This window comes from Phyllobates terribilis, unplaced genomic scaffold (assembly GCF_046119375.1).
Source record: "Phyllobates terribilis strain yellow unplaced genomic scaffold, ASM4611937v1 Scaffold_2__4_contigs__length_985480577, whole genome shotgun sequence".
NCBI classification, from domain to species: domain Eukaryota; kingdom Metazoa; phylum Chordata; class Amphibia; order Anura; family Dendrobatidae; genus Phyllobates; species Phyllobates terribilis.
The window spans coordinates 948,855,789-948,875,988 of NW_027362762.1; the positions used below are offsets into that span (position 1 = coordinate 948,855,789).

A 20,200-nucleotide genomic window follows, 5' to 3' on the forward strand; every position below is an offset into this window, starting at 1 on the left:
GCATGAAATAAGTATTTGATCACTATAGATGAGTGGTGTTGGACTAGAACTGTTCGCCAATCTCAAATTCGAGCTGTTTTGGGCGGTGTTCGAGTCGTTCGACGAACGCGAACGATTTGCAAAAAATTCGGCTGTTCGAGGTTATGTTCGATAACTGTTCGTGCACCAAAAGCGTAACTGGATTTTTTCACATCATGCAGGGATTGTCTGCCACTCACTGTAATGCCACAGCCATGGTGGTTGTGGCATTACCGTGGTTGCCCAAATCGATGAGAACAGTGCTCACAGTGAAACATGAAAAGCCGGCAATTCAGCAGCGGCATACACCGGTACCCGACAATTTAGAACAGAAAGAATAGAGCATCACACAGTGACAGTGTTGGTTACTGTACTTGTCATTTAGTGTTAAAGGATTTATTAAAAAAAATAATAGTGTTTTCATGCACCGTCTCTTTAAAAAAGCTGGCCGGCAATTCAGCATCGGTACCCGACAATTTAGAACAGAAAGAATAGAGCATCACACATAGATTAGATAGATAGAAACATGTCAGTCACATATATAATAAGTACAGTGATAGTGTTGATTACTGTACTTGTCATTTACTGTTAAAATAAAGGATTTATTTAAAAAAAAATTGGCGTGGGGTTCCCCGTAATTTTAGTCTCTAGCAGAGGTAAAGCAGATGGCTGGGGCAGATGTTTGAAGCCTGGGAAGGGGGTAATACCCACGGAGCTTCTCAGGCTACTAATATCAGCCCCAAGCTGAATACCTAGCCTTTACTAGCTATTAAAATGGGGGACCCAAAAAAAAATGACGTGGGATCACCCCTATTTTAATAGCTAGCAAAAGCTAGGCAGACAGCTGGGGGCTAATATTAATAGCCCAGGAAGGGTGCCATAAATATTGGCCCCCTCCCAGGCTAGAAAAACCAGCCGTCAGCCGCCCCAGAAATGGCGCATCCATAGGATGCGCCAATTCTGGCACTTAGCCTCGCTCTTCCCACTGCCCTGTAGCGGTGGCAGTGGGGTAATAGTGCTGGGGTTGATGTCAGCTTATAATGCCAGCTGACATCAAGCCCAGGTTAGTAATGGAGAGGCATCTATAAGACACCCCCATTACTAACCCCATAGTCAAAGTTAAAAAGAAACACAATCACCCAGAATTAAGTCCTTTAATTGAAATAAACACACAATTCTTTAATGTTCTAAATCAAACCATACTTACCATCACGCCCATTCCAGCTGAAGCCAACGATCTCCTACAATAAAAGTAAAATAATAAACAAACCTCATCCTTACCTTTCCATGGTTCCCAGGACGCCTCCAGCTCTGCTACATTCACATGACAGGCTGGATCGCAGCAGAAAGCTGCCATCCAGCTTGCCATGCCGCAGACAATGAGAAGCGCAGGCATGCTTGCGCTCCTCAGTGTCTCGCTGTGACGGCATCCAGATGAGCCGAGTTCATGTCCAATGAACTCAGCTCACCTCATGAACGTCACTGACAGCGTGGGAAAATTCTCCTGCGCTTGCTGTGAGCGCAGGAGAATTCTCTCACGCTCACCGCAAGTGCAGGAGAATTCTCTCACGCTGTCAGTGACGTGCATGAGGTGAGCTGAGTTCATTGGACATGAACTCGGCTCATCTGGATGCCGTCTCAGCGAGACACTGAAGAGCGCAAGCATGCCTACGCTTCTCAGTGTCTGCGGCATTGCAAGCTGGATGGCAGCTTTCTGCTGCGATCCAGCCTGTCATGTCAATGTAGCAGAGGTGAAGCTGTCCTGGGAACCATGGAAAGGTAAGGATGAGGTTGGTTTATTATTTTACTTTTATTGCAGAAGACATTGGCTTCAGCTGGAATGGGCGTAAGTATGGTTTAATTTATAACATTAAAGAATTGTGTGTTTATTTCAATTAAACGACTTTATTCTGGGTGTTGTGTTTTTTTTAAATACTTTACTAAAAATTCATGGCGCCTCTCCATTGCTAACCTGGGCTTGATGTCAGCTGGCATTATAAGCTGACATCAACCCCAGCCCTATTACCCCACTGCCACCGCTACAGGGCAGTGGAAAGAGCGAGGCTAAGTGCCAGAATTGGCACATCCTATGGATGCGCCATTTCTGGGGCGGCTGATGGCTGGTGTTTCTAGCCTGGGAGGGGGCCAATATTCATGGCACCCTTCCTGGGCTATTAATATCAGCCCCCAGCTGTCTGCCTAGCCTTTGCTAGCTATTAAAATAGAGGTGACCCCACGTCATTTTTTTGGGGGATCCCCCATTTAAATAGCTAGCAAAGGCTAGGTATTCAGCTGGGGGCTGATATTAGTAGCCTGGGAAGCTCCGTGGGTATTACCCCCTTCCCAGGTTTCAAACATCTGCCCCAGCCGTCTGCTTAACCTCCGCTAGAGACTAAAATTACAGAGAACCCCACGCCAATTTTTTTTTTAAGAAATCCTTTATTTTAACACTAAATGACAAGTACAGTAATCAACACTATCACTGTACTTATTATATATGTGACTGACATGTTTCTATCTATCCAATCTAGGTGTGATGCTCTATTCTTTCTGTTCTAAATTGTCGGGTATAGATGCTGAATTGCCGGCCGGCTTTTTTAAAGAGACGGTGCATGAAAACACTATTATTTTTTTAATAAATCCTTTAACACTAAATGACAAGTACAGTAACCAACACTGTCACTGTACTTCTTATATATGTGACTGACATGTTTCTATCTATCTAATTTATGTGTGATGCTCTATTCTTTCTGTTCTAAATTGTCGGGTACCGATGCTGAATTGCCGGCTGGCTTTTTTAAAGAGAGTGTCTTCTGAGCAGTTTGTCAGCTTTTGGACACCTTTGAAGGTGTTTTCTATGTGTTTTTGTTTGCCTGCCATTGGTTTTAACAGTGTTCGACGGTGTTTGACAGTGTTCTAAGGTGTTCGACGAACAGTTCCACGAACATCCCGGTGTTCGACGAACCGAACCCAAACACTACGGAGGTGGCTCAACACTATTGATCACCTACCAACCAGCAAGAATTCTGCCTCTCACAGACCTGTTAGTTTTCATTTAAGAAGCCAAGACCAAAGAGCTGTCTAAGAACACCAGGGACAAAATTGTAGACCTGCACAAGGCTGGGATGGGCTACAGGACAATAGGCAAGCAGCTTGATGAGAAGGCTACATCTGTTGGCACAATTATCAGAAAATGGAGGAAACACAAGATGACTTCCTCGGTCTGGGGCTCCATGCAAGATATCGCCTTGTAGGGTAAGGATGATACTGACAAAAGTCATGAATCATCCCAGAACTACACAGGAGGACCTGGTCAATGACCTGAAAAGAACTGGGGCCACAGTCTCAAAAATTGCCATTAGTAACACACTACGCCATAATGGATTAAAATCCTGCAGGTCACACAAGGTCCCCCTGCTCATGCCAGTACATTTCCAGGCCCGTTTTAAGTTCGCCAATGACAATCTGGATGATCCATAGAAGGTATGGGAGAAGGTCATGTGGTCAGATGAGACCAAAATAGAACTTTTTGATATCAACTCCACTCGCCTTGTTTGGAGGAAGCAGAAGGATGAGTACGACCTCAAGAACATGGTCCCAACTGTGAAGCATAGTGGGGGAAACATCATACTTTGGGGGTGTTTTTCTACAAAGGGGACAGGACAACTGCAACGTATTGAAGAGATGATGGATGGGGTCATGTATCGCGAGATTTGGGCCAACAACCTTCTTCCCTCAGTAAGAGCATTGAAGATGGGTCGTGGCTTGGTCTTCCAGCATGACAATGATCCGAAACACACGGCGAGGGCAACTAAGGAGCGGCCCTATAAGAAGCATTTCAAGGTCCTGGAGTGGCCTAGTCAGTCTCCAGATCTGAACCCAATAGAAAATCTTTGAAAGAAGCTGAAAGTCAATGTTGCCCAGTGATAGCCCCGAAACCTGAAACATCTGGAGAAGATCTGTATGGAGGAGTGGGCCAAAATCCCTGCTGCAGTGTGTGCAAACCTGGTCAAGAACTACAGGAAACGTCTGACCTCTGTAATTGCAAACAAAGGTTTCTGGACCAAATATTAAGTTCTGTTTTTCTATTGTATCAAATACTTATTTCATGCAATAAAATGCTAATTAACTATGTAAAAATCATACAATGCGATTTTCTGGATTTTTTTTTAAGATTCTGTCTCTCACAGGTGAAGTGTACCTACGATAAAAATTACAGACCTCTCCATTCTTTGTTGGTGGGAAAACTTGCAAAATTGGCAGTGTATCAAATACTTATTTTCCCACTGTATGTTCATTATTTTCCTGGGTGTAGAGAGCAAGATAAGATTCATTCAAATCACAGCAAAGAAAAACTTTTTAAATCAAATTTTCTGATTTAATTTGGGTGGATGTGTCAAGGCAAATTTCAGCAGATTAACTCATCACTAGTGAATGCTAAAACAAATAAATAGAAAATGGTATAATTGATTCACCTCTCCTTAAAAAAAAATTTAAAAAATGAAATAAATAGAGATCAGAAAGTCATATGGATCCTAAAATGATAGTCGTGAAAATTACAAATGGCCTGAAAAAAAAACAAGCCTCGATACAACTCTATTGACCTTAAAATGAAAATGTTACTATCAGAATATGGCTACACAAACTTTTTTTCTTTTACTTTTTTATTTTTTGGTAACTAGTAAACATAAAATACTTTAGACATTTGGTATTATTATAATGGCATAACCTGCAGAACTAAGTTTTAGTAGATATTTTTTATATAGTTAATACAATTGAAAAAAACAACACATCTTCAAGTTCAACTGATGGATGGGAAAGGACAAAGGGAAGGGGCACAGGCTAATTAATTATGTAAAAATCATACAAATCGTGTGAGTTTCTGGATTTTATTTTTAGATTCTGTCTCTCACAGGTGAAGTGACCTGCGATAAAAATTACAGACCTCTCCATTCTTTGTAGGTGGGAAAACTTGCAAAGTCGGCAGTGTATCAAATACTTATTTCCCCACTGTATATAGTTTGTTGTCTTCTATAAAAATAGAAAAGATACTATTAATCTTGCCTTTACAACCATTAATAAAGAAGTTGAATAATAGTGGACTCTGCACTGAGCCTTGAGGTCACCGCTTACAACAGGAGACCACTCGGAGTAGCAGTCATCCACCACTCTCTGGGCACGATCTTTGAGACAGTTTTCAATCCAGTTACAAATCTTATTTTCTAAGCCTGTAAACCTTAATTTACCCATTAGGCGCCTATGTGGAACAGTGTTAAACTCCTTAGCAAAGTCCGAAAACACTACATTCACATCAGTCCAGATTTCTACTCGCTTCTTCATAAAAACTAATGAGAGTAGTGCGAGAACTACTGCCCTTCATACAACTGTGCTGACTACCACTTATAATATTAATTTCTATCACACACTTCTATATATAATCCCTTAGAAGAACCTCAAATATTTTTTCTACAATGGATATTGTGCCTAGTGGTCTATAATTACCCGCAAAGTGAGAGTTTCAAAAACAAAATCCAAAAATAATGGTAGAATTTTTTTATTTTTTTTTAAATTCTGCCCCACTTAAAAAAAAATGTTCCCCATTGTTTAGTAAAATAAAGGGTCATACAAATTGTGCAATTCAAAATTACAGCTTGTTCTGAATTAAACAAGCCCTCCTATGGATATGTCAACATGAAATTTAAAAAGGTCTTGAAAGGCGATGAGGAAAAAACAGAAGAGGAAAAGAAAGGAAAATGTCTGCATCCCCTAGGGGTTACTATCTCTTGACCACTCTATAATAATGTTTTTAAGTATAATGCACCTTTACACTTTTAGCAAGATAAAGGTATGTGTTTAGGCTTTTATTATTTAAGAAAATGTAATATTTTTTTTTATGGCACATTATGAATATTTGGTCACTTTGCCTTATGTGTGTACATTATTGAACAGATGGAGCATATTGAGTCTTGGCTGAACATAAAATGTTGCATCATGCTCGGATTTCTTCTGATCGAAAAGGAATCATTATGTAAAGAAAGAATTTAGGTTTTTACAAATAAGATCCCTTGATTCCTGACCAGTGATTACTACCAATGATCAATACAATAATCGCTAAAAGAGTTCACAAATCTTTACTGAAGCAAATAAAAAAAAGAAAAATCAGCAATGACAAGAATTTCAATAAAAGATCATCCTGGATAATTTGATGGCTCGAATGAATATATTTCATCTTTTCTTATCATCAGTCTTCATTACTTTGATCCCCAGGAATATTTTGTCCCTTTAAAACGAAAAAAAAATATAGTAAAATTATAATTCACTCAATGTAATAATAAACCAGTGATTTTATAATCAGAAGTATGGGAACAATGTATAGATTTATGCAAAATAATAGATATAGGTTGTGGTAAAACGGCTTGGTCGACTGTATGCAGAAATAGACAAGGTACACTGTCTCTTTAAATTTCGGGTTGATTTATTAAATGTCATAAATCGTCCTGGAGTCCATAAAGTAAACACAGCCCATTCAGCATAATGGCAAAATAAAATACAAAGATGCAGCACAGTCCGTATATTGGCCGTTATTGGCTGGAGATATGGTGGATGGCGTCCCGCCCTGCACTTCGCCATCCACTCAAAACATGCCCTTGTAAACCTAGGCCGTTAACACTCTCTACACCTAATGTGCAGGAGAAACATCACACCCATATCTCCCTTCCGACACACTGCCAGTGACTTTCTCACAAGGTATAATGTTCATTGCATTTTTGAAAAATAAATGAAAGCAGTAAAGTAAAATAAGACACAGAAATAGAAAATATTTGTGCTCTGAACACACTGCTGATGTCCTCTGCTGATCTGCAGGTACAGCCTTATTCTACCAGTAGTGACAAGGACAATAGCAAAATGCTAAAATAAAGAAAACCAGTCAAGAAAGTTAAAGAGGTTGTCCACTACTTTTACATCGATGCCCTATCCTTAGGATAGGGCATCAATGACTGATGAGCTGGTGTCCGACACCCGGCACCCTCGCTGATCAGCTGTTATCGGTGCCTTCGGCAGTGGCCACTGGCCGGAAGTACTTACTTGTAGAGATTGGCCGTCTTCTTGTAATGGCCGAGGCTTGTTACTGCACATCTGCCTCCTATTGCTTTGAATAGGAGGCGGATGTGTAGTACCCTGCAGTGGCCACTACAGGTAGATGGCCAAGCTCCACAAGTAAGTACTTCCGGCCAGTGGCCACTGCCGAAGTCACCAATAACAGCTGATCAGCAGGGGTGCCGAGTGTCAGACCCCAGCCGATCAGATGTTGATGATCTATCCTAAGGATAGGGCATCAATGTAAAAGTTTTGGACAACCTCTAAGGAGAGATGAACCATCTGTGGCCACCACATGCACAACAGTTTCTTATTTGGGGGTTGTTAAAACCGGTGACATTCACAATTGCCGTTGAAGTGCTTGATATGAACTAAAATTGTAATTTATCTTTCTGACAATTATCATTCTTTGACATGTGACAGCATGTAAGGATAAATACACTCTCTCTATGCTGTCAGGTTATGTTAATAGAAAACTGCGGTTTATTATATCACTGCAAAGTATCATAATAAATACCTGACACTTGATTTTAAGATACAGAAGGAATCTCGTGAAGAAGAGTACAGTGATGATAAATGTGATGATTAATCTCACGATGTTATCAAATTGAAGTTTGTAACCTGGAAGCCAAGATAAAAAGTTAGAGTCTTCTTATCAGTGTGTCTGGATGCAGTGAATGTCAGTTCTGCTGTCCAATTTAAGACAGGGGCGTCCAATCGTATGCTGGGACGTGCTGAGCTATCTGTGTCTTGAGTGACAGTTTAGCCATCCAATCAGAACCTGGGTTTGCCAGGCCTTCATTCATGTGTCTCCTATTTAGAGGTATTACCTGGCTATTTAACCAGCTCTCTGTCTCAGATTGCTGCCAATTGTAGCTTTGCTCAAGAGGTGTGTGTGCTCTTTGCTCCTAGTCTTGTATTCTGATCTTTGCTGCTTGACTTCGGATTTGCCTTTGACCTTGTTTGCCTAGCCCTTTTGTTGTGACCTGCTACCTTCTTGGAATTCTGACCCCTGACTGTGCCCTGACTATGCCTTTGTCTCGCCCCTCTGTCTATGACGTACCCTCCTGGCTTTTGACCTCGAACTTCTTGATTCAAGGCTTGTCAGTGATTAGTGACTAGCGTCACAATTATCTATTCATTAAGGCAGAGGTCCCCAACCGCCGGTCCGCGGACCAGGACCGGGCCGTTGGGGTTTTTCAGCCGGTCCGCGGGGAGAGGGGGCCCCTCCAGCCTCCAGCAGGGCCGCCATCAGGGCATGACTGCCCTGACTCCAGTATGGGGCCCGGCCGGTAGGAGCCCCCTCGGAGCCCCCCTCTTGTGCGTCTCTCTCCTCATGGGGCCCCCGGCCGCATGCTAAGCGCCGGGTCCGGGACATCTTAGCGCTGCTCTGCTGCGGCAGCACCTTCATGATTCCCCTGACTTCCGGTCATGTGACGGCGCCGTCACATGGCCGGAAGTCAGGAGAACCTGGTGTCAGCGATTTGGACGAGCGCCAGGATTCTGCAGGGATCGCATGGGGGTAAGTATAACAAGTTTTATTTTTTTTTAAATACAATTAACTAGGAGTGGGGGGAATGGGAGATGCACATGGGGGGAGGGGAGAGATGAGAGATGCACATGTGGGGAGGGGAGAGATGAGAGATCCACATGGGGGGGAGGGGAGAGATGAGAGATGCACATGGGGGAGGGGAGAGATGAGAGATCCACATGGGGGAAGGGGAGAGATGAGAGATGCACATGGGAGGGAGGGGAGAGATGAGAGATGCACGGGGGGGGTGAGAGATGCACGGAGGGGGATGAGAGATGCACGGGGGGTGGATAAGAGATGCACGGGGGGTGAGAGATGCACGGGGGGGATGAGAGATGCACGGGGGGTGGATGAGAGATGCACGGAGGGGGATGAGAGATGCACGGAGGGGGATGAGAGATGCACGGCGGTGAGCTGCACATGGGGGGGTGAGAGATGCACATGGGGGGGTTATGTTTACATAACTTTGTTGCCTTATGAAGGGCGGGGGGGGCCCCCAAAAATTTCTTGCACAGGGGCCCACTACAGTCTGTGTCCGCCCCTGGGATGAAGTAAATGCAGCTGAACAGCAGCTGTCAGGACAGCTGCCCTGTCCTGCTGCAGGGCGTGATGGGGCCTCAGTGATGCGGCTCCTGGCACAGCACATTATGTGGGGCTCCTGGCATAGCTCCTGGCGGGGACCTGGTCTACACTATATGATAAGTATGCACTAAACTCCAAATCCCTCCATTACCCCGCCCCCATATGACCAAAGCCCCGCCCACCCCACCCGCTCCTTGCTGGGCCATGGAAAAATGATCTTGCTTCAAGCCGGTCCCTGGTGCAAAAAAGGTTGGGGACCACTGCATTAAGGAGTATGACATGTCGCAGGTCCTCATGTTTTTTTTTTACTGATTTCCCCCAAAAAAGTAGTTTACAGGTTGAAATAAGAATCCGCCACCCCATTACAAAATTACTGTCGTCCTGCGAAACAACAAGACATTGCAGAATGGTACAAAAGAGGAGAAATTGTGCAGCAGGGAGAAAGGCCTGAAGCATATCTTAGTAGCAAATAGTAGTGAGTAGAGATGAGTGAGATTTCAGATTTGGGAGATTCACTCAAAATTTGCTCAAACTTATTGTATGCAAATCGATTCATACCTGATTGCCATTAAAAAGCCATTTATTAAGCTATGAAGTCTCCCGAAACCAATACTTAAAAAAAAGATAGGCCGGGAAGAGGTTAAAATACAATAAAACTTCACACCTAGTTCCTCACTTGCCTGAAGAAAAATAAAGAGGAGACTGGTGCCGGAGCGGAGGGGGTTTTAGAAAGCCAATGGTAAACTGTCAGGGAGCTGCTGTGGCAGGGATAGATGAGGCACTAGACGAGTATGATTTTTTTTAACTCTTTCCCCACCCACATATTTAGAAAAAAAAAGAATGCCAGCTAGTCATCATTTTTCTGGATACATGACAATCAAATTCCCCCAAATTTGGAATCACTAGAATCTGGGACTTTTGCAAAATTCTAAAACAATTCAATTAGTTTTGAATTAATTCACTCATCCGTAGTAGGGAGTATCACTGAATATTATGGAGATCAGCCTAGGGCTAAGAAAGGGCCACAGAGGAGCATGTATAAAGCTCCAGCGTGAGGTTCAGTCAGTCCACCCTTCTTACATGAGAGTACCAAGTACCGCCATTAGAGGATTGCTACATCAGTGGGGAGCATCGAAGCTCATTCTTTATTGTGCATCTACTAGTTGGGAAAGAAGTTGGGTGTCTACAAGTGACAAGAAATAGCCACATTAAATGATGCTGATGCCTGTGACACACCCCCTGGGCCATGGGGTACTCGGTAGCTGGGCCGGTCGGTGGTGGGGATGTCACGGTGGCAGTGACCCGGTCCGTGACCCACGGCGGTCAATTAAAGGGGAATAAAGTAAAAGGAATAGAGTTTTTATATATAATGTTCGTGACGCCACCTGTGGTATGCGGCTATATGGGTCGCTACGGTGCAGATCCTCTGGAGCTGATGGTGATGCAGCAGAGTTGGTACAGCTCTCCACAGGCAGAGCTAAGCCCCAGGGCAGGATATAGTGATGTTATGAGGTAGATGTTGCTGGTGCTGTGTAGTGCGGGGCTGGTGACGGCGCAGCAATAATTCTAGGACACAGTGGGGTGCAGTCTTCAATGTTTTACTCACAGTTGTTCAAGACTCCAGGTTACCAGCGCCAGGGTGTAACCTCCCATGTCATCGTGCGTTCACCAAGGAAGGGATTCAGCAATCTCTCAAGTATCTCAGGAGTACTTAAATGGGACCCCGTTCTACGTGCCTTCCTCGGTCGTCTTCCTTCGCTGGCTCTCACCCTCCTGCCCTGCGCCTCACAATCAGTGTCCCAAGCCAGTAGCCTCGGATCTTGTCGCGCGACGTGCAGTCCCCTGAATCTTATGCGGCCACCTATTCGGCAATATAATTGTGGTTTTGGGCAGCTGCACCTTGAAAGTACAGTCGCTTCCGGTTATCTAGCTGAGCCTTGTAGTTCTCCACTAATTAGGGGCCGGTCCCCTCTGCGGCCTGATCCCTCTACGCCCTTATAGATTCGGACGCACGGGTGGCTTCCGCACTCTCCGTGCCCCTGGGATCCCCTCTGTTCCTCTTGGAGCCTTCCCTCTGCTCTCGTCCTCTCTCTCAGTCTGTTCTCCTGGGCCTCCCAAACTAGGCCCGCTCCTTCCTCCTGTCCTCCTGAGCAGAGCTCCTACAGAGCTCCTGCTCCCAACTCTCTCTCTCTCAGACTGAACTCTCCTTCCTCTCTCCTACAAGATGGTTCCCTTTTTATACTCCTTCTGAAGGTGCTCCCCTGTCTACTTCCTCCACCCACACCCACTACATAGTTCCCCCTCACTCGGTTCCCCCCACTTCCAACCAGGGACAGGGCTCAGAACTGTATGCATGCATCTTGCCCCGCCTGCTGGTCTGGAATGGTGTAGTGTTGGATGCCGGTGAGTGGGTCCCGGCCAGTACTCTATCCTTACCTGAGAGTGGGGTACCACACCTCTGGGTGAGATGCAGTACCTCTGTGGCGACTGAACCCGCATGGGCACCACACCTGATTTTAGAAAAGAGTGCTACAGAAGAAATGGCTGTAGACTGTTGCCTGAGTAGGAAGGACTGTCATGCAGTAGCTGTGTTGGGTAGACTTCAAGAGTGTGCAAGATTGACAAGGAAACCTTTTTGGGTGCCTAAGGCCTAAGTAGAGATAGAGTTAAGCCCAAAAGATGAAGAATGAGTCTCCTTTTTATCCGGCCATTTTTTTGGTACAAAGTATCTGCTATAAAGAGCGAGCAAAGAAATGTGAGGAGTGTGGCTGAAATTGCATGTGCATCCAGGTACAAGTGCATGTCACTGCGTGTCATTACCAGGCCACAATCAAGCCACCACGGGATGTGACAACGACTTGAGAGAGCTGAGAGAGTCTACTGTCCTGAGAGGAGCATCTGTTATGTCTATCATTGCCTAGAGTATAAGACAGTCTCCTGAACTTGTACTTTGGAGCAGTGTTTCAGCAGTGGCCAATACCTGAAAATGAGCCCCCAGTGGATTCTCCAACTGAGATACTGTATGCAACCAATATCTATCCCGAAACAATTTCTTTGAAAGGAAACTGTACTTTAAACAAACTTTGCATAAATCAATAGTGCAGGCGAATAAAAAAAAAATGTAATATATGTTATCAGAGAAATCTGCTTCTTTTTTCACTTCTGAGCCACTTCTTTCCCTCCCCCATGGATCTGGAACTCACCATTAGTGTTGAGCCACCCCCGTAGTGTTCGGGTTCGGTTCGGTTCGTCGAACACCGGGATGTTCGAGGAACTGTTCGTCCAACTGTTCGTCGAACACCTTAGAACACCGTCGAACACCGTTAAAACCAATGGCAGGCAAACAAAAACACATAGAAACACATAGAAAACACCTGCAAAGGTGTCCAAAAGCTGACAAACTGCTCAGAAGACACTCTCTTTAAAAAAGCCGGCCGGCAAATTCAGCAGCGGCATACACCGGTACCCGACAATTTAGACAAGAAGGAATAGAGCATCACACATAGATTAGATAGATAGAAACATGTCAGTCACACATATAAGAAGCACAGTGACAGTGTTGGTTACTGCACTTGTCATTTAGTGTAAAGGATTTATTAAAAAAAATATTAGTGTTTTCATGCACCGTCTCTTTAAAAAAGCCGGCCGGCAATTCAGCATCTGTACCCGACAATTTAGAACAGAAAGAATAGAGCTTCACACATAGATTAGATAGATAGAAACATGTCAGTCACATATATAATAAGTACAGTGATAGTGTTGCTTACTGTACTTGTCATTTAGTGTAAAGGATTTATTTAAAAAAATAATAGTGTTTTCATGCACTGTCTCTTTAAAAAAGCCGGCCGGCAATTCAGCAGCGGTACCCGACAATTTAGAACAGAAAGATAGAGCATCACACATAGATTAGATAGATAGAAACATGTCAGTCACATATATATGAAGTACAGTGATAGTGTTGGTTACTGTACTTGTCATTTAGTATTAAAATAAAGGATTTATTATTAAAAAAATTGGCGTGGGGTTCCCCTTAATTTTAGGCTCTAGCGGAGGTTAAGCAGACGGCTGGGGCAGATGTTTGAAGCCTGGGAAGGGGGTAATACCCACGGAGCTTCCCAGGCTACTAATATCAGCCCCCAGCTGAATACATAGCCTTTACTAGCTATTAAAATGGGGGACCCCCCCAAAAAAATGACGTGGGGTCCCCCCTAATTTAATAGCTAGCAAAGGCTAGGCAGACAGCTGGGGGCTGATATTAATAGCCCAGGAAGGGAGCCATGAATATTGGCCCCCTCCCAGGCTAGAAACACCAGCCGTCAGCCGCCCCAGAAATGGCGCATTCATAGGATGCGCCAATTCTGGCACTTAGCCTTGCTCTTCCACGCTGCCCTGGTGCGGTGGCAGGGGGTAATAGGGTTGGGGTTGATGACAGCTTATAATGCCAGCTGACATCAAGCCCAGGTTAGTAATGGAGAGGCGTCTATAAGACACCCCCATTACTAACCCCATAGTCAAAGTTAAAAAAAACACAAACACCCAGAATAAAGTCCTTTAATTGAAATAAAGACACAATCCTTTATTGTTCTAAATTAAACCATACTTACCATCACGCCCATTCCAGCTGAAGCCAACGATCTCCTGCAATAAAAGAAAAATAATAAAGCAACCTCATCCTTACCTTTCCATGGTTCCCACGACAGCTTCAGCTCTGCTACATCGAGATGACAGGCTGGACCGCAGCAGAACGCTGCCATCCAGCCTGTCATCCCGCAGACACTGAGAAGCGCAGGCTTGCTTGCGCTGCTCAGCGTCTCTCTGTGACGACATCCAGAGGAGCCGAGTTCATGTCCAATGAACTCGGCTCACCTCATGCACGTCACTGACAGCGTGGGAAAATTCTCACGCTGAAGCGCTGATTGCAGGAGAATTTTCCCACGCTGTCAGTGACGTGCAGGAGGTGAGCTGAGTTCATTGGACATGAGCTCACCTCATGCACATCACTGACAGCGTGGGAGAATTCTCCTGCACTCAGCACTTCAGCGTGAGAATTTTCCCACGCTGTCAGTGACGTGCATGAGGTGAGCCGAGTTCATTGGACATGACCTCGGCTCATCTGGATGCCGTCACAGTGAGACAGTGAGGAGCGCAAGCATGCCTGCGCTTCTCAGTGTCTGCGGGATGACAGACTGGATGGCAGCGTTCTGCTGCGGTCCAGCCAGTCATCTCGATGTAGCAGAGCTGAAGCTGTCGTGGGAACCATGGAAAGGTAAGGATGAGGTTGGTTTATTATTTTTCTTTTATTGCAGGAGATCGTTGGCTTCAGCTGGAATGGGTGTGATGGTAAGTATGGTTTAATTTAGAACAATAAAGAATTGTGTCTTTATTTCAATTAAAGGACTTTATTCTGGGTGTTGTGTTTTTTTTAAATACTTTACTAGAAATTCATGGCGGTCATGTCTAATACTGGCGTGACCCCATGAATTTTGGGCTTGGGGCCAGCTGATAATACCAAGCTGGCCCTAACCCCTTTATTACCCAGTGAGCCACCGCACCAGGGCCCTGGATGAGTTGGGTACAGCGCCAGAAGATGGCGCTTCTATGAACGCGCCATTTTCCGGGGTGGCTGCGGACTGCAATTTGTAGCGGGGGGGGGCCCAGAAAGCTTGGGCCTCCCTGCGCTGCAGATTCCAGCCCCCAGCTGCCTAGTTGTACCTGGCTGGACGCAAAAATAGGGCGAAGCCCCACGTACTTTTTTTTTGATTATTTCATGAAATTCATGAAATAATTAAGAAAAAAAGGCCTTCCCTATATTGTTGTGTCCGGCCAGGTACAAATAGGCAGCTGGTGGTTGGGGGCAGCCCGTTCCTGCCTGCTGTACCTGGCTGGACACAAATATAGTGCGAAGCCCCACTTCAATTTTTTTTAATTATTTCATGAAATTCATGAAATAATTAAGAAAAAAAGGGCTTCCCTATATTGTTGTGTCCGGCCAGGTACAAATAGGCAGCTGGTGGATGGGGGCAGCCCGTTCCTGCCTGCTGTACCTGGCTGGACACAAATATAGTGCGAAGCCCCACTTCAATTTTTTTAAATTATTTCAGGAAATTCATGAAATAATTTAAAAAAAATTGACGTGGGGCTTCGCACTATATTTGTGTCCAGCCAGGTACAGCAGGCAGGAACGGGCTGCCCCCAACCACCAGCTGCCTATTTGTACCTGGCCGGACACAACAATATAGGGAAGCCCTTTTTTTCTTAATTATTTCATGAAATAATTTAAAGAAAATTGACGTGGGGCTTCGCCCTGTTTTTGTGTCCAGCCAGGTACAACTAGGCAGCTGGGGGCTGGAATCCGCAGCGCAGGGAGGCCCAAGCTTTCTGGGCCACCCCCGCTGCAAATTGCAGTCCGCAGCCACCCCGGAAAATGGCGCGTTCATAGAAGCGCCATCTTCTGGCGCTGTACCCAACTCATCCAGGGCCCTGATGCGGTGGCTCACTGGGTAATAAAGGGGTTAGGGCCAGCTTGGCATTATCAGCTGGCCCTAAGCCCGAAATTCATGGGGTCACGCCAATATTAGACATGACCACCATGAATTTCTAGTAAAGTATTTAAAAAAAACACAACACCCAGAAAAAAGTCCTTTAATTGAAATAAACACACAATTCTTTATTGTTCTAAATTAAACCATACTTACCATCACGCCCATTCCAGCTGAAGCCAACGATCTCCTGAAATAAAAGAAAAATAATTAAGCAACATCATCCTTACCTTTCCATGGTTCCCATGACAGCTTCAGCTCTGCTACATCGAGATGACAGGCTGGACCGCAGCAGAACGCTGCCATCCAGCCTGTCATCCCGCAGACACTGAGAAGCGCAGGCTTGCTTGCGCTCCACAGTGTCTCTCTGTGAGGGCATCCAGATGAGCCGAGTTAATGTCCAATGAACTCGGCTCACCTCATGCACGTCACTGACAGCGTGGGAAAATTCTCCTGCACTCAGCGCTTCAGAGTGGGAGAATTCTCACACTGAAGCGCTGAGTGCAGGAGAATTCTCCCACGCTGTCAGTGACGTGCAGGAGGTGAGCTGAGTTCATTGGACATGAGCTCACCTTATGCACGTCACTGACAGCGTGGGAAAATTCTCCTGCACTCAGCGCTTCAGCGTGGGAGAATTCTCACGCTGAAGCGCTGAGTGCAGGAGAATTCTCCCACGCTGTCAGTGACGTGCAGGAGGTGGGCTGAGTTCATTGGACATGAGCTCACCTTATGCACGTCACTGACAGCGTGGGAGAATTCTCCTGCACTCACCGCTTCAGCGTGAGAATTTTCCCACGCTGTCAGTGACGTGCATGAGGTGAGCCGAGTTCATTGGACATGAACTCGGCTCATCTGGATGTCGTCACAGAGAGACGCTGAGCAGCGCAAGCAAGCCTGCGCTTCTCAGTGTCTGCGGGATGAGAGGCTGGATGGCAGCGTTCTGCTGCGGTCCAGCCTGTCATCTCGATGTAGCAGAGCTGAAGCTGTCGTGGGAACCATGGAAAGGTAAGGATGAGGTTGCTTTATTATTTTTCTTTTATTGCAGGAGATCGTTGGCTTCAGCTGGAATGGGCGTGACGGTAAGTATGGTTTAATTTAGAACAATAAAGGATTGTGTCTTTATTTCAATTAAAGGACTTTATTCTGGGTGTTTGTGTTTTTTTTAACTTTGACTATGGGGTTAGTAATGGGGGTGTCTTATAGACGCCTCTCCATTACTAACCTGGGCTTGATGTCAGCTGGCATTATAAGCTGACATCAACCCCAACCCTATTACCCCCTGCCACCGCACCAGGGCAGCGTGGAAGAGCGAGGCTAAGTGCCAGAATTGGCGCATCCTATGAATGCGCCATTTCTGGGGCGGCTGACGGCTGGTGTTTCTAGCCTGGGAGGGGGCCAATATTCATGGCTCCCTTCCTGGGCTATTAATATCAGCCCCCAGCTGTCTGCCTAGCCTTTGCTAGCTATTAAATTAGGGGGGACCCCACGTCATTTTTTTGGGGGGTCCCCCATTTTAATAGCTAGTAAAGGCTATGTATTCAGCTGGGGGCTGATATTAGTAGCCTGGGAAGCTCCGTGGGTATTACCCCCTTCCCAGGCTTCAAACATCTGCCCCAGCCATCTGATTAACCTCCGCTAGAGCCTAAAATTAAGGGGAACCCCACGCCAATTTTTTTAATAATAAATCCTTTATTTTAATACTAAATGACAAGTACAGTAACCAACACTATCACTGTACTTCATATATATGTGACTGACATGTTTCTATCTATCTAATCTATGTGTGAAGCTCTATTCTGTCTGTTATAAATTGTCGGGTACCGCTGCTGAATTGCCGGCCGGCTTTTTTAAAGAGACGGTGCATGAAAACACTATTATTTTTTTTGATAAATCCTTTACGCTAAATGACAAGTACAGTAAGCAGCACTGTCACTGTACTTCATATATATGTGACTGACATGTTTCTATCTATCTAATCTATGTGTGATTCTCTATTCTTTCTATTTTAAATTGTCGGGTACCGCTGCTGAATTGCCGGCCGGCTTTTTTAAAGAGACGGTGCATGAAAACACTATTATTTTTTTTGATAAATCCTTTACGCTAAATGACAAGTACAGTAAGCAGCACTGTCACTGTACTTCATATATATGTGACTGACATGTTTCTATCTATCTAATCTATGTGTGATTCTCTATTCTTTCTATTTTAAATTGTCGGGTACCGCTGCTGAATTGCCGGCCGGCTTTTTTAAAGAGACGGTGCATGAAAACACTATTATTTTTTTTGATAAATCCTTTACGCTAAATGACAAGTACAGTAAGCAGCACTTTCACTGTACTTCGTATATATGTGGCTGACATGTTTATATCTATCTAATCTATGTGTGAAGCTCTATTCTTTCGGTTCTAAATTGTCGGGTACAGGTGTATGCCGCTGCTGAATTGCCGGCTTTTCATGTTTCACTGTTGGCACTGTTCCCATCGATTTGGGCAATCACTGTAATGCCACAACCACCATGGCTGTGGCATTACAGTGAGTGGCAGACAATCCCTGCATGATTGGTGCTCTAAATAGCGCCAGACATGCAGGACACGCTTTTGGTGCACGAACAGTTATCGAACATAACCTCGAACAGCCGAATTTTTTGCAAATCGTTCGGGTTCGTCGAACAACTCGAACACCGCCCAAAACAGCTCGAATTTGAGATTGGCGAACAGTTCTAGTCGAACACCGCTCATCTCTACTCACCATATCCTCAGATAAAACAGTTCAACTCTGTCTTGCTCAAGACAAGATGAGGAAAATTGACTTTACTGTCAGGTGTAATGTGACACAGCCTATTATTTTCTATGGAAAGGGGTGAAGGAGGGAGGAGCAGAGAGAGAAAACAGAGGGAGACACAGAAAGATCGTGCTGAGTTTCTAACAAGTCTATTATCTCTCCCCAGAGCTGGATTTACATCTACACTGATCCGTACCGCTATATAATTTCCTTCATGCTGCTGCTTCTTCTCTCTGTGATAACAAAGGAAAGAAGAGCAGCAGGAATCCCTCATGTTTGAGATGTGTATGGGAGACACCACAGCAGCTGTTCTCCTCCTACCTGCTCAGAGTTAATTACAAATTAAGATCTAGAAGCTACAGAGGGGAAAACTGGCGAAAATAGAGGATACAAGTCTTATAATGGCTAGAAATTGCATTAGACTCCATGTACACATGACAGTTTATTCTGAAAAGTAATTTAAAAGTAATCACCTATTAACTTTTCTCAAATTAGGGAAAAAAAACAAAATAACATATTGTATTTTCTTTCTCCATCCTGTAATTTTTTTTTTTGCACAGATTTAGGCCACATTCACACTTTCAGTAGGTGGGTGAAAAATGCAGAAGTGGTGCTGTGTTTCTATTATACTTATCCTCTGATTGTCCCACTCCTGGTTTTGGCTTACAAATACTGATGTAAAATACTGACCAAATACTGATTGTGTGAATGTGGCCTTAGAGTGTAACATTTTGTAAAGTGGAGGTTCAGTATTATCTGCACACACAAATACTTACCACTGAGAGTAATGTCTGCTTTCCATGGATTTAGAAACGTTGGATGAGACACAACACAAGTCATTGAAGCTCCATTGATTTTCGTTCTATCAAAAGTGCTGATCACTGACCATGTCTGGTCTGGATCTTCCAGTTTTGTAGTGTTTATATCAACTGAATCTGGGATCCAAGAGATTTCTGCAGGTGGATTCCCACCGATGGCTCCACATTCTGGTGATTTGTAACTGCTTAATTTTAGGTATGATGATGGCTGAACTGAAAGTTAATGAAAAGCTATTTTATTAAGTCTAAGGATGTCTATCACTATTGGGCAGGTAAAAGTTAATTACAGTGTTTGTGAGCCCTTCAAAATTTTTCATATATCTGCATAAATTTGGCCTAAAACTACATGAGATTTTCACACAAGTCCTAAAAGCAGACAGAGAGAAAAAAAATGAATCAAAAATTATAGATTTGCCTTTTTTATTGTGAAAAAAATGGAAAATCACGTCTGTAAGTAGCAAAAGTAAAAAATTAAAGTCATGTGTGTAAAATCAATGAAATGATAATCAGGTGTGAGTGGGCGATCTATCAATAGGGATCTATCAAAGTCTGATCTTTACAACAAACGTTTGTGGAAGTGTATCATGAAACAAACAAAGGAAATTTCTGAGGACGTCAGAAGAGGCATTTTTGATGCTCACCAGGCTGGAAAAGGTGACAAAACCATGTCTAAAGAGGTTGGACTCCACCAATTATGGGACAGAGAGATGGTATACAAATTGAGGAAATTCAAGACCATTATTACTGTTGCTAGGAGTGATAAACCAACACAGATCGATCCAAGAGTAAATCGTATAATAGTCTGCAAGATCACAAAGGAACCCAAGATAACC

At 44.3% G+C, this 20,200-nt stretch overlaps 2 pseudogenes; both read right to left on the minus strand.

The window, feature by feature from the left end:
• The window catches only part of LOC141248354 (cell surface glycoprotein CD200 receptor 1-B-like), a 42,778-nt pseudogene extending 37,510 nt beyond the window's left edge, over positions 1 to 5,268 (minus strand).
• Positions 5,269 to 6,259: 991 nt separating this feature from the next.
• The window catches only part of LOC141248367 (cell surface glycoprotein CD200 receptor 2-like), a 64,642-nt pseudogene continuing 50,701 nt past the window's right edge, over positions 6,260 to 20,200 (minus strand).